The sequence below is a fragment of the Pogona vitticeps genome, chromosome 1 (assembly GCF_051106095.1).
Source record: "Pogona vitticeps strain Pit_001003342236 chromosome 1, PviZW2.1, whole genome shotgun sequence".
Taxonomy (NCBI): domain Eukaryota; kingdom Metazoa; phylum Chordata; class Lepidosauria; order Squamata; family Agamidae; genus Pogona; species Pogona vitticeps.
The window spans coordinates 248,661,858-248,679,822 of record NC_135783.1 but is presented as its reverse complement, the minus strand read 5'-3'; the positions used below and the strand labels follow the sequence as shown (position 1 = coordinate 248,679,822).

Genomic DNA, 17,965 nt, shown 5'->3' with positions numbered 1-17,965 from the left:
CCAGAATTAGGTTTCTCAGCAATTTGAGCCACATTAGCTGTTCTACATGATCGGACCAGATGGCTAGCCTCCACTCCCCACGTGCATCAATGAGCCTTAGGCAACCGCAACCCTGATACTGGTTCACCAGTTGTCTTTCCTTGCACCACTTTTGGTAGGCTCTAACCACTGTATACTGGGAACACTCCACAAGACTTGCCATTTTGTAGATGCTCTGACCTAGTCATCTAGCCATTACTATATGGCCCTTGTCAAAGTCACTTAGATCTTTTTGCTTGTCTATATTTCCTACTTCCAACACATGCAATCAAAGAACTGTTCATTTGCTCCCTAATATATCCCACCTCTTGACAGGTTTCATTGTGACAATATAATCAATGCTATTCACTTCACCCATCAGTGGTTTGAATGTCATGGCTGACCAGTGTATACTGGCAATGGACTTGATGGTATGTCCTGGATGGAAACTGGAGGTTTGTGTAACAGATGGTATATTACATTATCAGCATTATTAATACTCGTATAATGTAATACTGATATGTCCAATTTTGCAATCAAATCATAGCATCAAGAAAATGTACTTATTATGTGGACTGGTCCAGTATGAAAGTTACTGAAGTCTGTCCAGATGATACAGATGTCACTGAGGTTTCTGTTTACAATACTAAGGAAGCTTTGTACTAGGTCAGCCATAAACATGTTACCATACAATGGAGCCAAGTGTGTGAACAAATCTATGCCACTGATCTAGAGATATATGTTATTGCCAAGGGTGAAATAGTTATGTGTGAGTACAAAGCTACACAATTTAGTAGGCAATTCGCCATGGCCAACTTTGGAATGATATTTTTGGCAATCTGTAAATCATATTTATGAGGAATATTATAAGAGTAAATCTGAAATTCAGAAGGGAATAACAGCTACTATCATAATGAATATACAACCTGACGTTTCTAAGATGTCACCAAGAGACTTTCACGAATCTATTTTAATGAGCCTGTCACTCAGCAAAACTGCATGCACAGTGCTGCCATGAAACACTGGCCAATGCATCTGTACAAAGTCAGCTAGAGCAAAGGATAACAGCACGTGGTCTGACATTCTGTGAGATGCGAGGCGAGAGGGTAGACGCTCTCGCGGAGTGTCATCCTCCCTCAAAAAAGAACAAGAGGCGCAGACAGACCCGCCTACACCACCCGTTGAGACTATACAGCGGGGAGTTGATACCCGGGAATTGTCAAAGACAACGGTAGCCACTCAGACGGGGAATGAGTTGGTGGGAAGAGAAGAAAGAGGGAGGTCCGTTGTAAGGCGGGAATGGGAGATATAAAAGGGGAGGTGGACGTAATACCAGGAGGTTGGGAAATGATATGGGTAGAGGACCCATGGACAGGAAAATGGGAGAAGGTGCGGGTCCCTAAGGAAGAAGCTGATTACAGATGGAGGAGGGGGCTGTCACCGTGTCCTTCCTACTGGGGTGAGTCGGAAGCCAGAGGGTGGCGCAGGCCCATCAGGGAAGAGAAGGAGGCGGTAGAAAGGGAAGAAAAGGAACGCAGGTTATGGCGTCTGGAGGAAGCCCAGAGGAGGGGACACCTGATGGGCTGTGGGCCCCTCTTCGAGGAGAGGAAGACCCTTATGAGTCGGAGGGGTGAGATGAAGAGACCACCCCGTTATTAAACCCTGAGCCAGGAGCTGTTGAGATGGAAAGCAGTAACCCGTTTGCGAAGGGACCTTGGAATGACTCAAACTGTAACCCCTTTAATAAAGATGTTTGGATGCCCTCGTGGGACCCGTTGGTGATGAGAGACAATGCAGAAGTTGAGTTTGGGCATACAGACTTGCTGTGACATGTTCCAATAAAACATAGTTATGATTTTCCAAAGCGAGGGTCCCCAGTGTTTCTGTTGAAACCAGAGGAGGTAAAATTTGAACCCTCACACATTCATGCTAGACAAAGAAATTCAAACTTGCCTTACAATATACATGCTACACTTTTGCATCTAGAGAAACAGATTTCACATACAGCAGACATACAGCCATCCCATGTTAGGTCTTCCTCTTTTCCTACTGCCCCCTCCAACTTTTCCCAGCAATACTGTACTTTCTGGTCAGTTATGTACAGTGGTGCCTCGCTTAACGGGCGCCCCGTTTAAAAACGAATCTACATAGCGATGGCTTTTTTGCGATCGCTTTTGCGATCGCATTGTGATGTTGCCTATGGGGGAAAATTGCTTTGCCCTCCCCCGCAGTCCTCGCAAAGCCCTAGCCGGCATTTTTCCCCAGCTGAGCAGCGGGAACTTCCGAATCTGGTGATTTCCATGTATAGAGTCACCTCTTGTGTTGTTGGAAAAGAGTGTTTGTGATGACCAGCTTGTTCTCTTGACAAAACTCTATTAGCCTTTGCCCTGCTTTGTTCTGAACTCCAAGGCCAAACTTCCCTCTTGTTCCTTTTATCTCTTGACTCCTGACTTTACCATTCCAGTCCCCTAGAATGAGAATATCTTTCTTTGGTGTCAGTTCTAGAAGGTGTTCTAAGTCTTCATAGAATTGGTCTATTTCAGCCCCTTCAGCAATGGTGATTGGTGCATAAACTTGGATTATTGTGATGTTGAAAGGTCTGCCTTGGATTCGTATTGACATCATTCCATCCTTTTTGAGATTGTATCCCATTACAGCTTTTCCCACTCTTTTGTTGACTATGAAGGCTACTCCATTCCTTCTACGGGATTCTTGCCCACAATAGTAGATGTGTTAATCATCTGAGCTGAATTTGCCCATTCCTGTCCATTTTAGTTCACTGATGCCCAGGATGTCGATGTTTATTCTTGCCATCTCCTGTTTGACCACCTCCAGCTTCCCGAGGTTCATAGATCTTACATTCCAGGTTCCTATGCAGTATTTTTCTTTGCAGCATTGGACTTTCCTTTCACTTCCAGGCATGTCCACAGCTGAGCGTCCTTTCTGCTTTGGCACAACCACTTCATTAGCTCTGGAGCTACTTGTACTTGTCCTCCACTCTTCCTCAGTAGCATGTTGGACGCCTTTCGACCTGAGGGGCCCATCTTCCAGCGTCATATCTTTTAGCCTTTTGTTTCTGATCATGGGGCGTTCTTGGCAAAGATACTGGAGTGGCATTGCCATTTCCTACTCCAGGTGGATTGTGTTTAGTCGGAACTCTCCACTATATCCTGTCCGTCTTGGGTGTTCCTGCACGGCATAGCCCATAGCTTCTCTGAGTTACTCAAGCCCCTTCACCACGACAAGGGAGCAATCCATCATAGATACAGAAGCACAATATCCCACATTTATAAACTGGAGAGGTTTTTTTTTTGAAGAATTTAATTTAGTTTCAGCGTTAAAGGGCCTATTCTCAATATCTTTAAAGCACATAGCAGCTGTGACTTTCATTCAGCCCTGTTCACTTCCAGCCACAGCTGCCATAAACATACAGGATGATGGCACATGAAGAAGTCAGTCCAGATCATTTTTTGAAACTAATCCTGTACATTTCTTCACAGTTAATAGTCAGCTGTTTCTCTCCTGCTTCCCCTTTTCCCCCTGAGATTGGCAACAGCAACAGTGCAGTCAGGGTCCATACTCCATATTGTTTCTACTCATGAATTTTGTTAATGCACTCCAAATTTTGCCCTGGAGTACACCCAGACGTAACAACAGACTTTATGTGTCCCTTTTCACCTGGAATGTTTCTTGGGAAAAGCTAGTGTTTTTTCCATTAGATCACACATAATTGCTCTTCCAGGCTGGCTGCAAGTCCCTTTTTAAAGAGGAACATCACATCTACACCAGTCTATGACATCAGAATGGATACTGAGAAAACAAAGTTAGCTGGATAGAGGGCTTTCTGTCTGCTTCCTGAAAGTACTTTGAAGGAAATGCCTACTCATGAGCAAATTTATGAGCAGGGAGGCCTTGAGCCTTCTGAATAAAACATAGCCATTCTCAGATCTATTTGCAGCTGACCTGAAGCTGAAAGAGATTCAGTTCGAAGCAGGATGCAGGAGGATTCCGAGCCAGTGGATCTAATGAATGAATTGACTGTCCTGCTGCTTAACATAACAAATTGGGATACTTCCTTGTGGACAGCTCTGCTGCTCTTCACAGGTGCAAACTGCACATCTATAAAGAGCATTAGCTCTTCATTTGCTAGGAGCCGGAAAAGGAACAGTTTCTTGACCGGTTCCTTCCAGGGTGACAGTATCTAGTGTTTGCATCACCTTAGCATTCTTCAACCTTCCTGCAAATTCAAGGTCCACCAAGGTTCAATAACAAATCTCAACAGTAATCTGAAGAGGATTTATAACTCATCTCAATTAGCGGCATTGTTTTTGTCAGATTTGATCTATCTTATTTTCCACTTCCCAACAATATATCCTTAACACTCACTCAATATTCTGGCAAAAGGTAACAACATAAACTAAGACAAAACAACCCCATGGAGCCAAAATATTAGTCAAGGTATGTTTTATTACTATAATAATAAAAGGTATGGTTAAAACATGCTTTATTTTATTCATGCTTAGAGTAATTTAAGTAGGAATCTTTTTCCCCCCAATTCAAATGCCAAAATTCTCCAAGAATTCCATAGGAAGAATCATGGAAGTTTCAGCCCACAAGCACCCACCTGCAGACACCTTCATTTTACTAACCTGGAGAAAGGCTATGACCTTCTTCTAGGCATTATTTCCTGCTGAAGTGCTTTGGGGCGGGGGGGGGGAGAGGGCCTTCAGGAATCACCATCTACAGAAAGGGCAACAGGACTACCTCCCCCAGGAAACAATGCAACAAGAAAGAAGGCCTAGAAGGAGGCCTTAGATTTTCTCCAGGTCTGTGAAATGAAAAGATGTCAGCAGGTGTGTGTTTGTGACCTAGAACCTCCAGATTTCTCCCTGGGTAATTCTTGAAGAATTCTGGTATACAGGGTAAAAAAAGCAAAAGAAAATGGCACAATCCTAGATTCAAGCAATTCACCACTGACTCCTAATAATGAAGTTGTGAGTCACCTGCCTGAACTATTAAGCTGCTATGTGAACAACAAACCTCTTAAGCTGTTCCAGTCAACCTTTCTCATGACTCCTTTCATTCTCTCTCTACACAGTACTGCTTCCTCCCATGAAAGAAGATGGCAAGGAAAAGTTGTGTACTTGTAACTGCAGTTCTTCCATTATCTGTCTGTGAACTCACACAAATGGGTTTTTGTGCCTGCAGAGAACCTCTTTCAAAACATTGTACAGCTGAGTAGATCAGCATATTTTAGTCAAGCTTCTCAGTTCCAAACAATACCACACCATCAACTGATGCAAAAGAAGAATCATGGTCAGAATCATAGGCCTGAGGTACCCACATTGGACTTACAACAGAAGAGAAGACAGAGGCCAAAAGCCTTGGAACAGAAACATATACCAACAGTTGTCAAGTACATATCCAGAGAACAATATGTGGTATTGGTTGGATAATAATATGCGAATTCCTGAATACCATCTGTTGACCCAGGCTTCAACAGGTTCACCAATCAGGTCAGTCAGAAACCCTCCCAAGGCACCCTAAAAACCAACTGCATTCAGTAGCCTCCAAGGGAGGATCCATTTAACAGATCCCATCTCCCCATGTGGCGGAACCACTAATGAAAGTCCAAATTTCAACAAGTAATGATCTGACCATGACAAGGTGGTAGACGTAATTCCTGTCACCCTCAGTTCATAAGCTCCCCATCCAGGTCTAAAGTGTGTCCTGCTATATAAGCAGGGCTGATAAGACGTTGAGATAGATCCAAGGATGTCATGGAATCCATGAATTCCAATGGCATCCCAGACATCTCCACCTTAGCATGGATGTTAAAGTCCCTCAGAAACAGTAATCTGGGGGGTCTCCACAGCACCACCAACATGAAGTCCATCAATAAAAATAAGTATATTCCCCTTAAGAGCTCCTGCATGTCCTTACAAACATACAAGCCAAAATCCTACTGCATATTTACACATGCTCAAGAAGCACTGCAGTAGCTGCTGCAACTAACTGTGGCTAACTGACAAGGTACTGGGTGTGTTTGTGGGAAAGAAATAAAGGAGCCCCGGTAATTACCATGCTTGTGGAGACCTGAAGAGGCCAAGTTCATACGGAGTTTAAACAGGCCTGTGTAAACTGGCTTTTCTTGACCTCTTTATGGTAAAAGACAAAGAAAAAGTTACTAGTAGTTCAGAGGCATGTGGCAATGCAATACAGTAACATGAAATCAGGGGGATTTTCATGGCAACATGCACTGATGTTTGCTTAACTCTGAGAACAGTTAACCACAAATGGAAATACCCTGTGAGGAAAAATTAACAAGGGGAAGGGTCTTGAGTGTAAACAATTTTGTTATAAGGCATCTAAAATGAGCTGTTTAGAAATATAGGAGGGTTTTGTCTCTAGGTCTGTATTGACCTAGAGTACTCTGTGCTATTACATGCACACTCTTAATATCAAATAAATGTATTTACTGTATAATAAAATGGAATAATTCCTGTGAAGAACAATCTTTGCTGATTATTACCTAAAAACATTCACGTATTTCAGGCACATACCAGGTGTGTAATTAGTAACTGACTTATGATTGGCCCATCAGCAATTAACTGCAGCAACCTCTGTGATTACTGCCCTGCATACATAAACATCTAACAGGATTCTGGACACTAAGTATTAGGTACCTTTTGCTAACCTGCTCCAGAAACACATGACTGTAATTTAATGCCTACTGTGTATTATGCCTTAATGTAGTATTTCTAGTAGTGGTATCTTACAGAAAATAAGAACCACAAGTGATTCATGTTTAATAGTACAAAAAAAAAGCTTTGAAGTAGGGTAAACTTTTCATCTTGGCAAATATAATGTGCTTTAGATCACTAACGATTGTACTTCTAAATGTAATGTGAAAATTAAAGTAGGCATAATTCCATTCATAGCTGAAAAATGATCTGGTGTTCCTGATACATAGGCAGCAAAAGGTAAATCAAAACAACATGTAATACTGTAAGTTGGAAGAAGAGATAGCTTATTCCTGTTTTGAATACGAGCAGTCCAAGAACTTAGAAATGTACAAATGCATTGACATTACAGATGGCCTGCAATTATTTTAAAAAGAAGATGGAAGGAGCACCTCATATAATGTACCATATCCTTTTATCTTGAATAAACTAACTTAAGGTAACTTGCATCCCTAATTTTGTATTCACAGTCAGTAATGAAGAATAAAATCACACACATATAGATGGATGAGAAAAATGAAAAATTAACTTTTATGAGATTAATTTGTGTATACTGGTATGGTAAAGATTAATTACGCTATTAAACGATTATGAGTACATATCCTGGCACTTAAAACAAAAAAAAATCAACATGTTTGATTAATAGTGTGACTCAGACAAATATATAAATTGCTATATCTGAAAGAGTGGAAAGCCTTCTACTGACCAACCTACCATTTCAAATGTGCTGCCTATCAGAGAAACTGACCAGCAACCAGGTCAAGTAGAAAATTGAGAGGGACAGAAATCAGATATGCTTACATAGCATGTAGACCAGTAGAAGCACATTCTTCTGTCCCAAGAAACTTTCTTGGGAAAGTCTGTGTCCATGGACGGAGGCTTCATGAGTGAAGGAGTAATCAGCATACTCTGTCTGTAGCCACTGCAAATAACAAACGGGAGAGAAAAGAAAGGTTTTGTGAGTGTCACTCAACAAATCCAATTATCACTCCAATAATCTTTCAAACAACTTCCTCCCTCTAGGACAAGGGTCCCCAAGCCCTGGTCAGTGATCCATGCTAGTCCGTGACAGGACCAGGCCACAGAGACAGATCTCCCCCCTGCCTGCCACCCACATGCACGAGTGCCCCGCCCACCCGCATTTGCACCCTGCCCCTCTGTGCATGTGCGTGAGCATGCCCCTCCCTTCTCTGAGCATGCCCTCCCCTCTGCACATGCGTGTGAGCACCCCGCCTCTCCGTGCATGCGCACAAGTGTGCCCCTCCACTCTACAAATGTACCCCGACTCCCTGCACATGCGCACCCCGCCCACACGTGCACTATCTCTGCCCCTCAACTGATCTGCAATTCAGAAAAGGTTGGGGGCTACTGCTCTAGGACACAACCCTAGTTTAACAAACTGGAGTTGAGGGTCATAACTAGATTGTGGTGCTTTGTTGCCTTAAAATGTGTTCTTAGCATTGATTTTATTTACCATTTTAATATATTTGCTTAATCCTTTTAAAAATATTTATATATTTACTGTTCTTAGCTTTTAAACATTGTCCTTTAAATGTTGTGGCTTGGGTTCTTTTAAGGAGAAAGGTGGGGTAAAATATTTTAAATAAATAGTAAACAATCCCATGCCATCCCTTTCCACCAACATGACCTCATTCTCTGTTGTCAGGAGACTACTTCTCAAATGTTGGGGTGGGGTAGGGGACAGAACTGACAGCATAGGAGGGAGGTCTCATGAAGTATAGCAGCACAAAAAACACCTGATCTCCCCCAGGGGATGATTCAGCCCAAAATAATGAGTGATAGCTGTGAATGCTCTAAAGTTTCCTTAAATATCAAAACAACTTCCCTGCAATGGATGACTCAAGAGGCATTACAGCTCGAACTACAGACTAGAAAGCACTGGACCCCCAGCCCCTTTTTTTGGGGGGGGGCATACTAGAAACACAAAAAGGATCATCTTCTTGGCTAATGAATGAAAGAATTATATAGGCAGGCTCTCTCATGTCTTGAGGCACTTGTCTCCCAAGATGAGTAAGGTTCAATACACAGGGGGAAGTGCCATTTTCCCACACCAGTTTCAGCACTATAGCTGCTTTCTGTTAAAAACAAAGACCCCAATTCTTTCTGGTATGGTCTAGGTACCTATACAAGCACAAGGCACGCTCAAGTGACATGAGCTTAGATTGGAGCAAGCAACCTCAGTGAGGCCAAGATCCACTTTTCAGACTGGCTAGCAGCCCAAGGATCAGATCACACTCTCCCAAAGGAGTGTGGCCAAAGAGACTAATTTGCATAATTATTTTTTAAAAAACATAAGACAGATTTTAAATATTTTCCTTCAATTAAATTATTCAAATTCATAACATACTTAAGCCTCAAACATACTTAAATCTAAAACTAATAAACAAAGGATGTACGCAACTTTTAAAAATAATTTGTTTCATTCCATTCCATTTCACAGAATGTTGTTCATTCTGATAACCAAACCATTAATGATTTATGAAATCAAATACATTCACAAATTCCTAAGATTATTTTAAAATGTATTTTAAATTTGTCAGTATTTGCACCTACTACATTAGAAATGTCAGCCACAGTAGTATCAGAGAATCCCAGCCCTGTAATTTCCTGATGCACAGAATCAGTAAGACCAAGAAAGAGAAAAGGAGCTGACCATATCCAATGAAGGAAGAAAGAAGTCTCAGTCAAGGAAGTTTGATAGGAGGTTGAAAACTTCCTTGGTTAATCAGGTGATTTACCTGCCTTTTAGAGCATTTAATGATGGGGAAGTCCCTCCGTTAAATGTTGATTCAACTTTCTAATATACTGAATCTTTCTTTAAACTGGTGGTTTAAGATTAATTTTTGATGGTGATATTTTTTTTTTAAAAAAATTATTTGGGGATGACAAGAGTCCTGGGTCTGCACCAAAAATGGCTTAGCAGACCACATGCAGCCCATGGGACACACATTTCCCACCTCTGGATTAGATAAATCTGGGATATTTAATTTCAGTGTTGAAGGCATTCAATGAACAGTTGGACTACTATCTGTCAAATCTGCTTTAATTTGGTTTCCTTCATTGAACAGGGGATTGATCGCCTTATAGACCTCTCCCAACTCAATTATTCTACAGGATAATTCTATGATATCCATTATCATATTAAACTTAGTAATAGCTGCAGAAGCACATGAATAAATCCAAAGGCTAAATAAACCAAGGAAAGAAAAGAGCTATGCGGCTAATTCAAAAAGCCAACAAGCACAACACCTGTACTTAAACAAGGATTGCTTTCCTATAGTCTCCCATAATCAACAGTTTCAGTTTTCTGATTCACAAGATGACACACTGAACACCACCTGTGTGAAGTCCTTGAACTGACTTTTCAGCAGTTATCATCACAGTGCTTTGCAAATATCTTAGAATTATGGTACTGATGCAAGAAGCTCTGTGGTAGAATATATTCTTTTCTTTCAGATGGCTTAAGTTTAACTTTCGAAATCTTCCATTAAGGAGAGCTTAGCCAGCATACTGTATCTAGGAAAAAGATCCAGAGAATCGCTACCGAACTAGGACAGCTGGACCAACAGTCCGGCTCAGACATTTAAACTTTTGTTTTAACCACAATCCTCAGCAAACACAACAGAAGAATACAGTGGGGTCTCGACTTACGAACTTAATCCGTATTGGAAGGCAGTTCTCAGGTCGAAAAGTTGTTAAGTCGAATCTGCATTTCCCATAGGAACGCATTGAAAACCATTTAATCCGTATCTGCTCTTTTCGTCCATAGAAACTAATGGGAAGCTGCTACTCCGCCTTCTGCCACTAGAGGGGGATTTTTTTTCTTTTTTCCTTTTAACCTAAGATGACTTAGCTTTTTAAAAAAGGAAAAAAAAGAGTTCGTAACTCGAATCTAAGTTCGTAAGTCGAGTCCATATATTCCTGTGAGAGCGGTTCGTAAGTCGAAACGTTCGTATGTCGAGCCGTTCGTAAGTCGAGACCCCACTGTATCGTGATACTTCAAAGAATGGCTAATTTATTTTGATATAAGCTTTTCTGAACAAGACAGCTTCACCAGATGTTAGATGTGTTAATTTATCAGGGGTGTGTGTGTGTGTGTGTGTGTGTGTGTGTGAGTGTGTGTGTGTGTGCGCGCGCGCGCGCACGCGCACATGCACACACCGGCTTGGGAAAAATGTAAATAATGAAATTAGAGGGAATTGAAGTGGTAAAAAACACTTCCTGTGATAGTTCACATTTCAGCTTAAATTTACATGTATTAAACATACTGCCTAGTCACAGGATATTGCTTATGATGTCTTAAAGTAAACAACCTGGAACTGGAAAGCTAATTAATATTTGTAATGAGATAAAAATGGCCAGTCTAGTTTATTTTACTTTTTAAATTGTTTCTGCCCTTTGAACTCACTATTTTCATTTTTGTTCTATGCTCTTTTGTTCTATGTATATACTTGTAAACGTAGAATAACCCTATATTCTTATACCATAATACAAATTTGCCTTTAAGATGTTGCACAACTCTACTACTTCTGTTGCACAGAGACAGATGTTGCTCCCTAAAAACTGTTTTTAGATTCAACACAATGTACATGCACACCTCAGCTTTGTAGTTCTGATTTCAGGCTGGTTATGACTACTCATTGGTACAAAGGGATGGCTATCTGGAAATCCAACTTTGACAAGCAAAACAAGCAAACAAAGCAAGATGAAAGGTAGAACGACTGTTAAAGTAACCATGATGACATGCCGTAAAATCTAATTCAGTAAAATCCCAACTTCTTCTGAGGAAGTCAGCATTCTTCGCGTCTACTGCCTGATTGCAACAGGAGTGGCCAAACAAACTATGGGTCTTCAGTCCAAGATACATCATGTTATGAGAAGATAGGAGAAGCTGGCTGTTTTGCATTGTTTACCGCTGAAAAGTCAGACAAGTAATCCAGGGTTCGCCTGCTACTTCTCTGATGCATTGGGTCCCTAGTTTGCCTAATAGCTCCTACTCCAAGTATCATCACCCTGCTCATCCAAGGTAGCCCAGAACTCCCACACAATTTTGGCCTACTATAACATCTAACACACATGCCCATTAAGATATTTTTCAAGTACAAGGTTCTGGCTGCATTTAGACTGCACAGCTGAGAAGATGTACACATCAGTGCTCAGCTGTGCATGTTGTTCCTTCCTCAATTTAGCTGCTAGGAGAGGAGTATCAGACTGTATGACAGTCCTGATTAACTGTTCAGGAGAGGGAGCAGAGGATGGAAGTTAATTTAATCCTTCCCAGCTCTCAATAGGAGTAATTATTTGAGCAGACTATTTGCAGCCCTGTTTTCTGCCGATATGTGCAGCTCAGTAAGGAGCACAACACTGAAATGAGTACTTCCATTTTAGGTAAATTTCCACAATATTTGTTCCCGCAAAATAGCCCAAAGACAGCTAACCTTAATTGTTTAAATCACTTCTGCATTGCAATGCCAATCATTATGTGAAACTGAAGAGTGGCAATATGTTAGCGACATCTGTAGTTTTAAGTAACCTGCTCTTCTAATGAATTTCCCATTTTTACTCTAAGATTAGAAATTAATTGCTAAAATGTGACATAGTTTAGCAAATTACAATGTCAGCTCTATCAGTCCCATAGTGGATAGACTACAGCGGAGGTCATCAACGACTGGTCTGCAGCCCATTGCCGGTCCCTGGCTTGAGTCCGACCGGGCCGCCAAGACAGACCTCCCCCACCCACCCCCACATGCACTTCCCTCCCCACAGCTGCTTTGTGCGTGCGCACCGGTGTGATTCCTCCCTCACCCTTTCCCGCAAGCCCCCGCGGGTGCAAAGCAGCTGCGGGGAGGGGAGGTTGTGCATGGGGGCAGGGAGAGGTCTGTCTTGGTGGCCTGGCCTGGTGGCTGCGGCGACCAGGGCTGCCAAGAGCTGGGAGGGAGAGCACGGCCCGGGTGCTCTCGTCCCGGCAGCGGCGGCGGGGGGGGGGTTGCCAAGAGCTGGGAGGGAGAGCACGGCCCGGGTGCTCCGGGTGCTCTCGTCCCGGCAGCGGCAGCGGTGGAGGTGTTGCCAAGAGCCAGGAGGGAGAGCACGGCCCGGGTGCTCCGGGTGCTCTCATCCCAGCAGCAGTGGCGGGGGGGGGTTGCCAAGAGCCGGGAGGGAGAGCACGGCCCGGGTGCTCCGGGTGCTCTCGTCCCAGCAGCGGCAGTGGCGGGGGGGGTGTTGCCAAGAGCCGGGAGGGAGAGCACGGCCCGGGTGCTCCGGGTGCTCTCGTCCCGGCAGCGGCGGCGGGGGGGGTGTTGCCAAGAGCCAGGAGGGAGAGCACGGCCCGGGTGCTCCGGGTGCTCTCGTCCCGGCAGCAGCGGCGGCGGCGGGGATGGGGGGAGTTGGCAAAAGCCAGGTGAAAAAAAACAGACTCGCAGGCTTCCGCCGCCGGCAGCACACACTTTCTCACCCCTTCAAGCATGCGCCTGCGCGTAGGAGTGGGGTGGGTGCGCGGGTGTGCAGGCACTCCTGCATATGCATGAAGCAGTGAGGGAACGCACACGCACCTATGGCGCGCACTATCCAACCACTGCGCGCGTGCATCGAAGAGGGCAAGCACGAAGGGCCGCCCCACCTCCCTCAGAAACTCCCCCGGTCCCCACTAATAAAAACGTTGGGGAACACTGGACTACAGTACCTGGTAACTAATTCATGACAAGCTATATTATTTTGGCAGGAAAGTACTAACAAGAAGATATGTTGACACAAAACTATCACCAAGCCAGTCTGTACAATGACACATAAATACCCATTACTTAATAGTTTCCAAGGACTCTTAAATTTTCACAGTGTGCATACTATACTGCTAGGCACTTATTCATTAATAGGAAAATAACACCAAATCCAGAACAACTGTATTACTTGAGGCAAGGGCAACATTCCATTACACCATTCTAGCAAAACTATCCCACAAGGGAGGAGGAACCACCATGGAAAAGAATCACAGTTAGGAGCAAAAGAAGGAGAAGACACTCTTTCCCAGTGGAACGACAAAACCACTTTCAGTTACTTGAAGAAGAATCTGTCAGACAGGATGCAGAGGAGACCCCACAGGAGGACATGAGTAGGGCTGAAGCACAGCAGAATACCGTTGCTAAACCCACACCCTGCAAAAAGAAGAAGACGAGAGTAGTTGTAGTAGGGGACTGCTACGTGGAATTGAGACCAAAATTTGACAGGAGGATCCGTGGACTCAACGGGTACGCTGTCTCCCTGGAGGATGGGTAAGAGATGTGAAGGAAGGATTGCCAGTACTTATAAAACCTACAGATACATATCCCTTTCTACTTGTCCATGTGGGACAAACGACAGAGCCAAGAGGAGCTACTGAGAAATCTTGTCTGACTTTGAAGCTCCAGGAAGGAAACTCAAGGATTCTGGGGCCCAGATAGTTTTTTCTTCCATCCTACCGGTGCTCGGAAGAGGAATCAAAAGAGAAAGGAAGATCCTTTGGATGAATGACTTTCAGTGGGGAGGCTGTGGAACATCCTCCCCACTGAAATTCGGCTGGCACCCTTGCTGGGCATTTTCAAAAGCCAGCTGAAAACTTGGCTATTCAAACAGGCCTTCCCTTCAGTCAATTAAGTCATTCTTATTTTTCTTCTTTTATTCTTGCCATCTTGGGACTCTTTGCTTTAAATTAACTGTTAAAATCGTAAATTTATATTATATTTTATATCATTTTGTTTTTTAATGTAAAACTGTATATTTTAAATTGTTTTTATCTTCTAAGTTGTGAGCCGCCCAGAGTAGACTATGTCTAGATGGGCGGCATATAAATGCAATTAAATAAATAAATAAATAAATAAATAAATAAATAAATAAATAAATAAATAAATAAATAAATAAATAAATAAATAAATGCAAAGGTGGTGTTGACGAGAAGGATTTGGTTTTTGAGACTATGGGCTAAGCTTCCTGGAAGAAGGACTGCTAGCAAGAGACAGCTTGCATCTAACAAGGACTGGGAAGAATGTCTTTGCCCACAGCATGAAGAATTTCATCAGGAGGGCTTTAAACTGAATTGGAAGGGGGAGCGAGACGCAAGCACAGAGTTAAGGATAGATGAAGCCTTATACACAATAAGAGGAATCAACCAAACTGATCAAAAGGGCAACAATAATAACATTAACAATAAAAATCACACTAAAAATCATAACAATAATCATAATAATATTCATAATAATATTCATAAAAAGGTACAAAGACAAACAGGCCACAAATCACACACCCTCCGGTGACTGTATATGAATAACAGGAGTATGGGAAACAAACAAGAAGAACTGGAAATTTTAATTCAGGAGGATAAGTATGATTTGATGGGAATAACTGAAACTTGGTGGGATGACTCCCACGACTGGAATACAGCAATTGAGGGATATAAACTGATCAAAAAGAGAGAATAAAAAGGGAGGTGGAGTTGCAGTGTATGTCAAAACCACACATTCCTCCACAGAAATACAGGAGGAGGAGAGTGGCTGTCCCATCAAAAGCATCTGGATCAATCTAGTTGGGGCAAAAACACACACACACACACACACACACAAAGAAACTTGGTAGTTGGAGTCTACTACCAACTGCCCAATCAAAGACAGGAAGCGGATGAAACTTTTGAAAAACAAATTGCAGGGTTTTCAAAGAGACACGACGTAGGAGTGATGGGAGATTTCAATTATCCATTTCTATGTTTGGAAGTAAATTCTGAAGGTATAGCCAACCTGACAGGGTTTGGATAAACCTGAAATTGTTAAATGCAGTTTGTACCAGCATATAAGTAGTTGTAAGGATCAGAGCTATAGAGTCAATGCAGCTGAGTAAGAATTTACTAGAACATACCAGGATTGGTATATAGCTGGAGACCTAGCATACACCAGTGTGTGTTACTGTTGTCGTGAAGTGCTGTAGCCGTGGAGCCAAGCCTGAGAGTTCAGAGGAAGCCGTACCTACGTGCTTGGAGAGTGGAACTCTGGCTGAACGGACTGATTATATGGTATATGACTATTTACTGGACTATGACACTGATTTAAGGATCTGTGACTGTGAAACTGCCGTGTATAGAATAAGGACTGAAACTGTATATATCTGTAAATATTCTACATATAAACCAAGTATTTCTGCTACAAGAGAGTTTGCTGCCCGTGTCTGCACTTCACTGGGAACTCTGCCGGTTATCACCACCTGGGAAAAATCCTGGTAAAATTCTGCTAACTCTGTCAATGGTTATGGGCCCAGGAATATGCCAAGGAATATGCCCAGGAAGATACCAGTGAGTTTGCTGACCAGAAATATCCAGAAGGAAGTGCCCAGAGGTGTCCAAGTAGCAGAAAGTGAGTAGAACAGCTTTGTCCTGCACTGTGTGAAAAATGGCAAGTGAGCTGCTAATGTCAGGACTGTCTATCAGTAAGTTGAATGGAGATAACTCCTCCACCTGGCAGCAGAGAGTCCAGTTATTACTCCAGAAGGAAGCACTATGGGATATTGTAGTGAAGCCACCAGCTGTGCTGAATCATAGAACACAGAGAAAGAATGACAAAGCACTTGCAATCATCGGTCTGACTCTAGAAGATCGTCTCCTAGTCCACATAAGAGGCCAGACTTCAGCAAGAAAGGCATGGGAGGACCTGAGGGAACTCTTCGTACGAGTCAGCGTGGGTAGCCAGATACAAACAGCAAGAAGGCTATTCCGTACCAGATTGCAACCTGGTGGGAGCATGCTGCAGCATTTAGAGCACATGAAGGCAATGTTTATGGACTTGAGAGAGAAAAATATCACATTTACTGAAATTCAGGAAGCATTTATAATTCTCTCTTCACTTGATGAGTCATATGACCAGCTTGTAGCGAACATGGAGGTACTACCACAAGCTGAACTAACAGTGCTAAATGTGACCAGTAAACTTCTGGAGGAGGAGCAGAAAAGGAAAGACAACCAGGAACTGCGTGACTCCAAAACCTCTGTGAGCAACAAGCCAAGTGTAATTGGGGAGGAGGAGGTCACAGCTGCAAATATCCAGCCTGGGAGGAGATGTTTTTCCTGTGGGTCCAGACAGCATCTTATCAAAGAATGTAAATTTAAAAAGAAGAAAAGAAAACAGCCACGACGTGAGAAAGTTGCAACAAACCTAACAGAGACTATTTACAACAACCACCACGAAGAAGCAGAATGGGTAGTAGACTCAGGGGCAACAGCTAACATGTGCAGAGATAAAAAGCTGATATCCAATTTTAAAGCTGTGTTTGAACAGCAAGTAATATTGGCTGATGGAGTGAGTGCAAAAGTCATGGGTAAAGGTAAAGTAAAATTACCATGTTTAAAGGTGCCAATAGAGGTGTTATATGTGCCAAAGTTAAAACACAATTTATTGTCAGTTAGCCAATTAGCAAAAGAGGGGTTTGTTAGCACATTCTATAGAAACAAGTGTGTTATAAATGGTGAAAAGAATGAAAAGCTAACATGTTATGTAAGAAACAACCTATATAGGCTAGGTAGTGCTAAGGCAAACAATGTGTATGAGAATATAAAACCTCATAATGAATGCATACATTTGTGGCATTTGAGGTTGGGACATGCAAATTATAAGGCAGTACGTAAAACAATTGAGATTGCAAATGGAGTGAATTTAAGGCAATGTGAGAAATACATTAATTGCCAAGCCTGTCAAGAAGCAAAAAGTAAATGTGCTCCTGTAAAGAAGCATAGTAACATAGAAGTTGGCAACATTCTAGATTTAGTGTCAATAGATGTAATAGGCCCCAAAAGAGCATCTTTGGGAGGAGCAAAATACATTCTCTCAATTCAGGACCAAAAGTCAAGGTTTGGATTCTGTTATTTAATGAAGGACAAGGGGCAAACATATATAGAATTTGAGAGATGGTTGAAATTTGTGGAGAGAAAAACAGGCAAAAAGGTGAAGCAGATTCAAACTGATAATGGTACAGAATTCACCAATGCTAAATTTCAGGCCATATTGAAACAGCATGGTATAAGTCACAGGAAATCTGCACCTTACACTCCTACACAGAATGCCTTCATAGAGAGGAGAGGCCAAACACTCCAAAATATGGCACAGGCCATGCTGAGAGGGAGTAAGTTACCAGACCACTACTGGGATGAAGCGATTCTATGCGCAAACTTTTATTTA

The 17,965-nt window shown here is 42.5% G+C and overlaps 1 protein-coding gene across 6 annotated transcripts in view; it reads right to left on the bottom strand.

The window, feature by feature from the left end:
* DAGLA (diacylglycerol lipase alpha) overlaps positions 1 to 17,965 on the bottom strand; it is a 166,040-nt gene that overhangs the window by 71,504 nt on the left and 76,571 nt on the right. For 4 of the 6 annotated variants that reach the window (XR_012082376.2, XM_072985528.2, XM_072985530.2 and 1 more), the window contains exon 2: positions 7,563 to 7,683. The gene's annotated coding sequence lies outside the window, so the exon portion shown is untranslated. Of the gene's footprint in view, positions 1 to 6,099; positions 6,177 to 7,562; positions 7,684 to 17,965 lie in introns of all 6 variants that reach the window. The other 2 variants (XM_072985529.2, XM_078383582.1) reach the window with 1 other exon arrangement.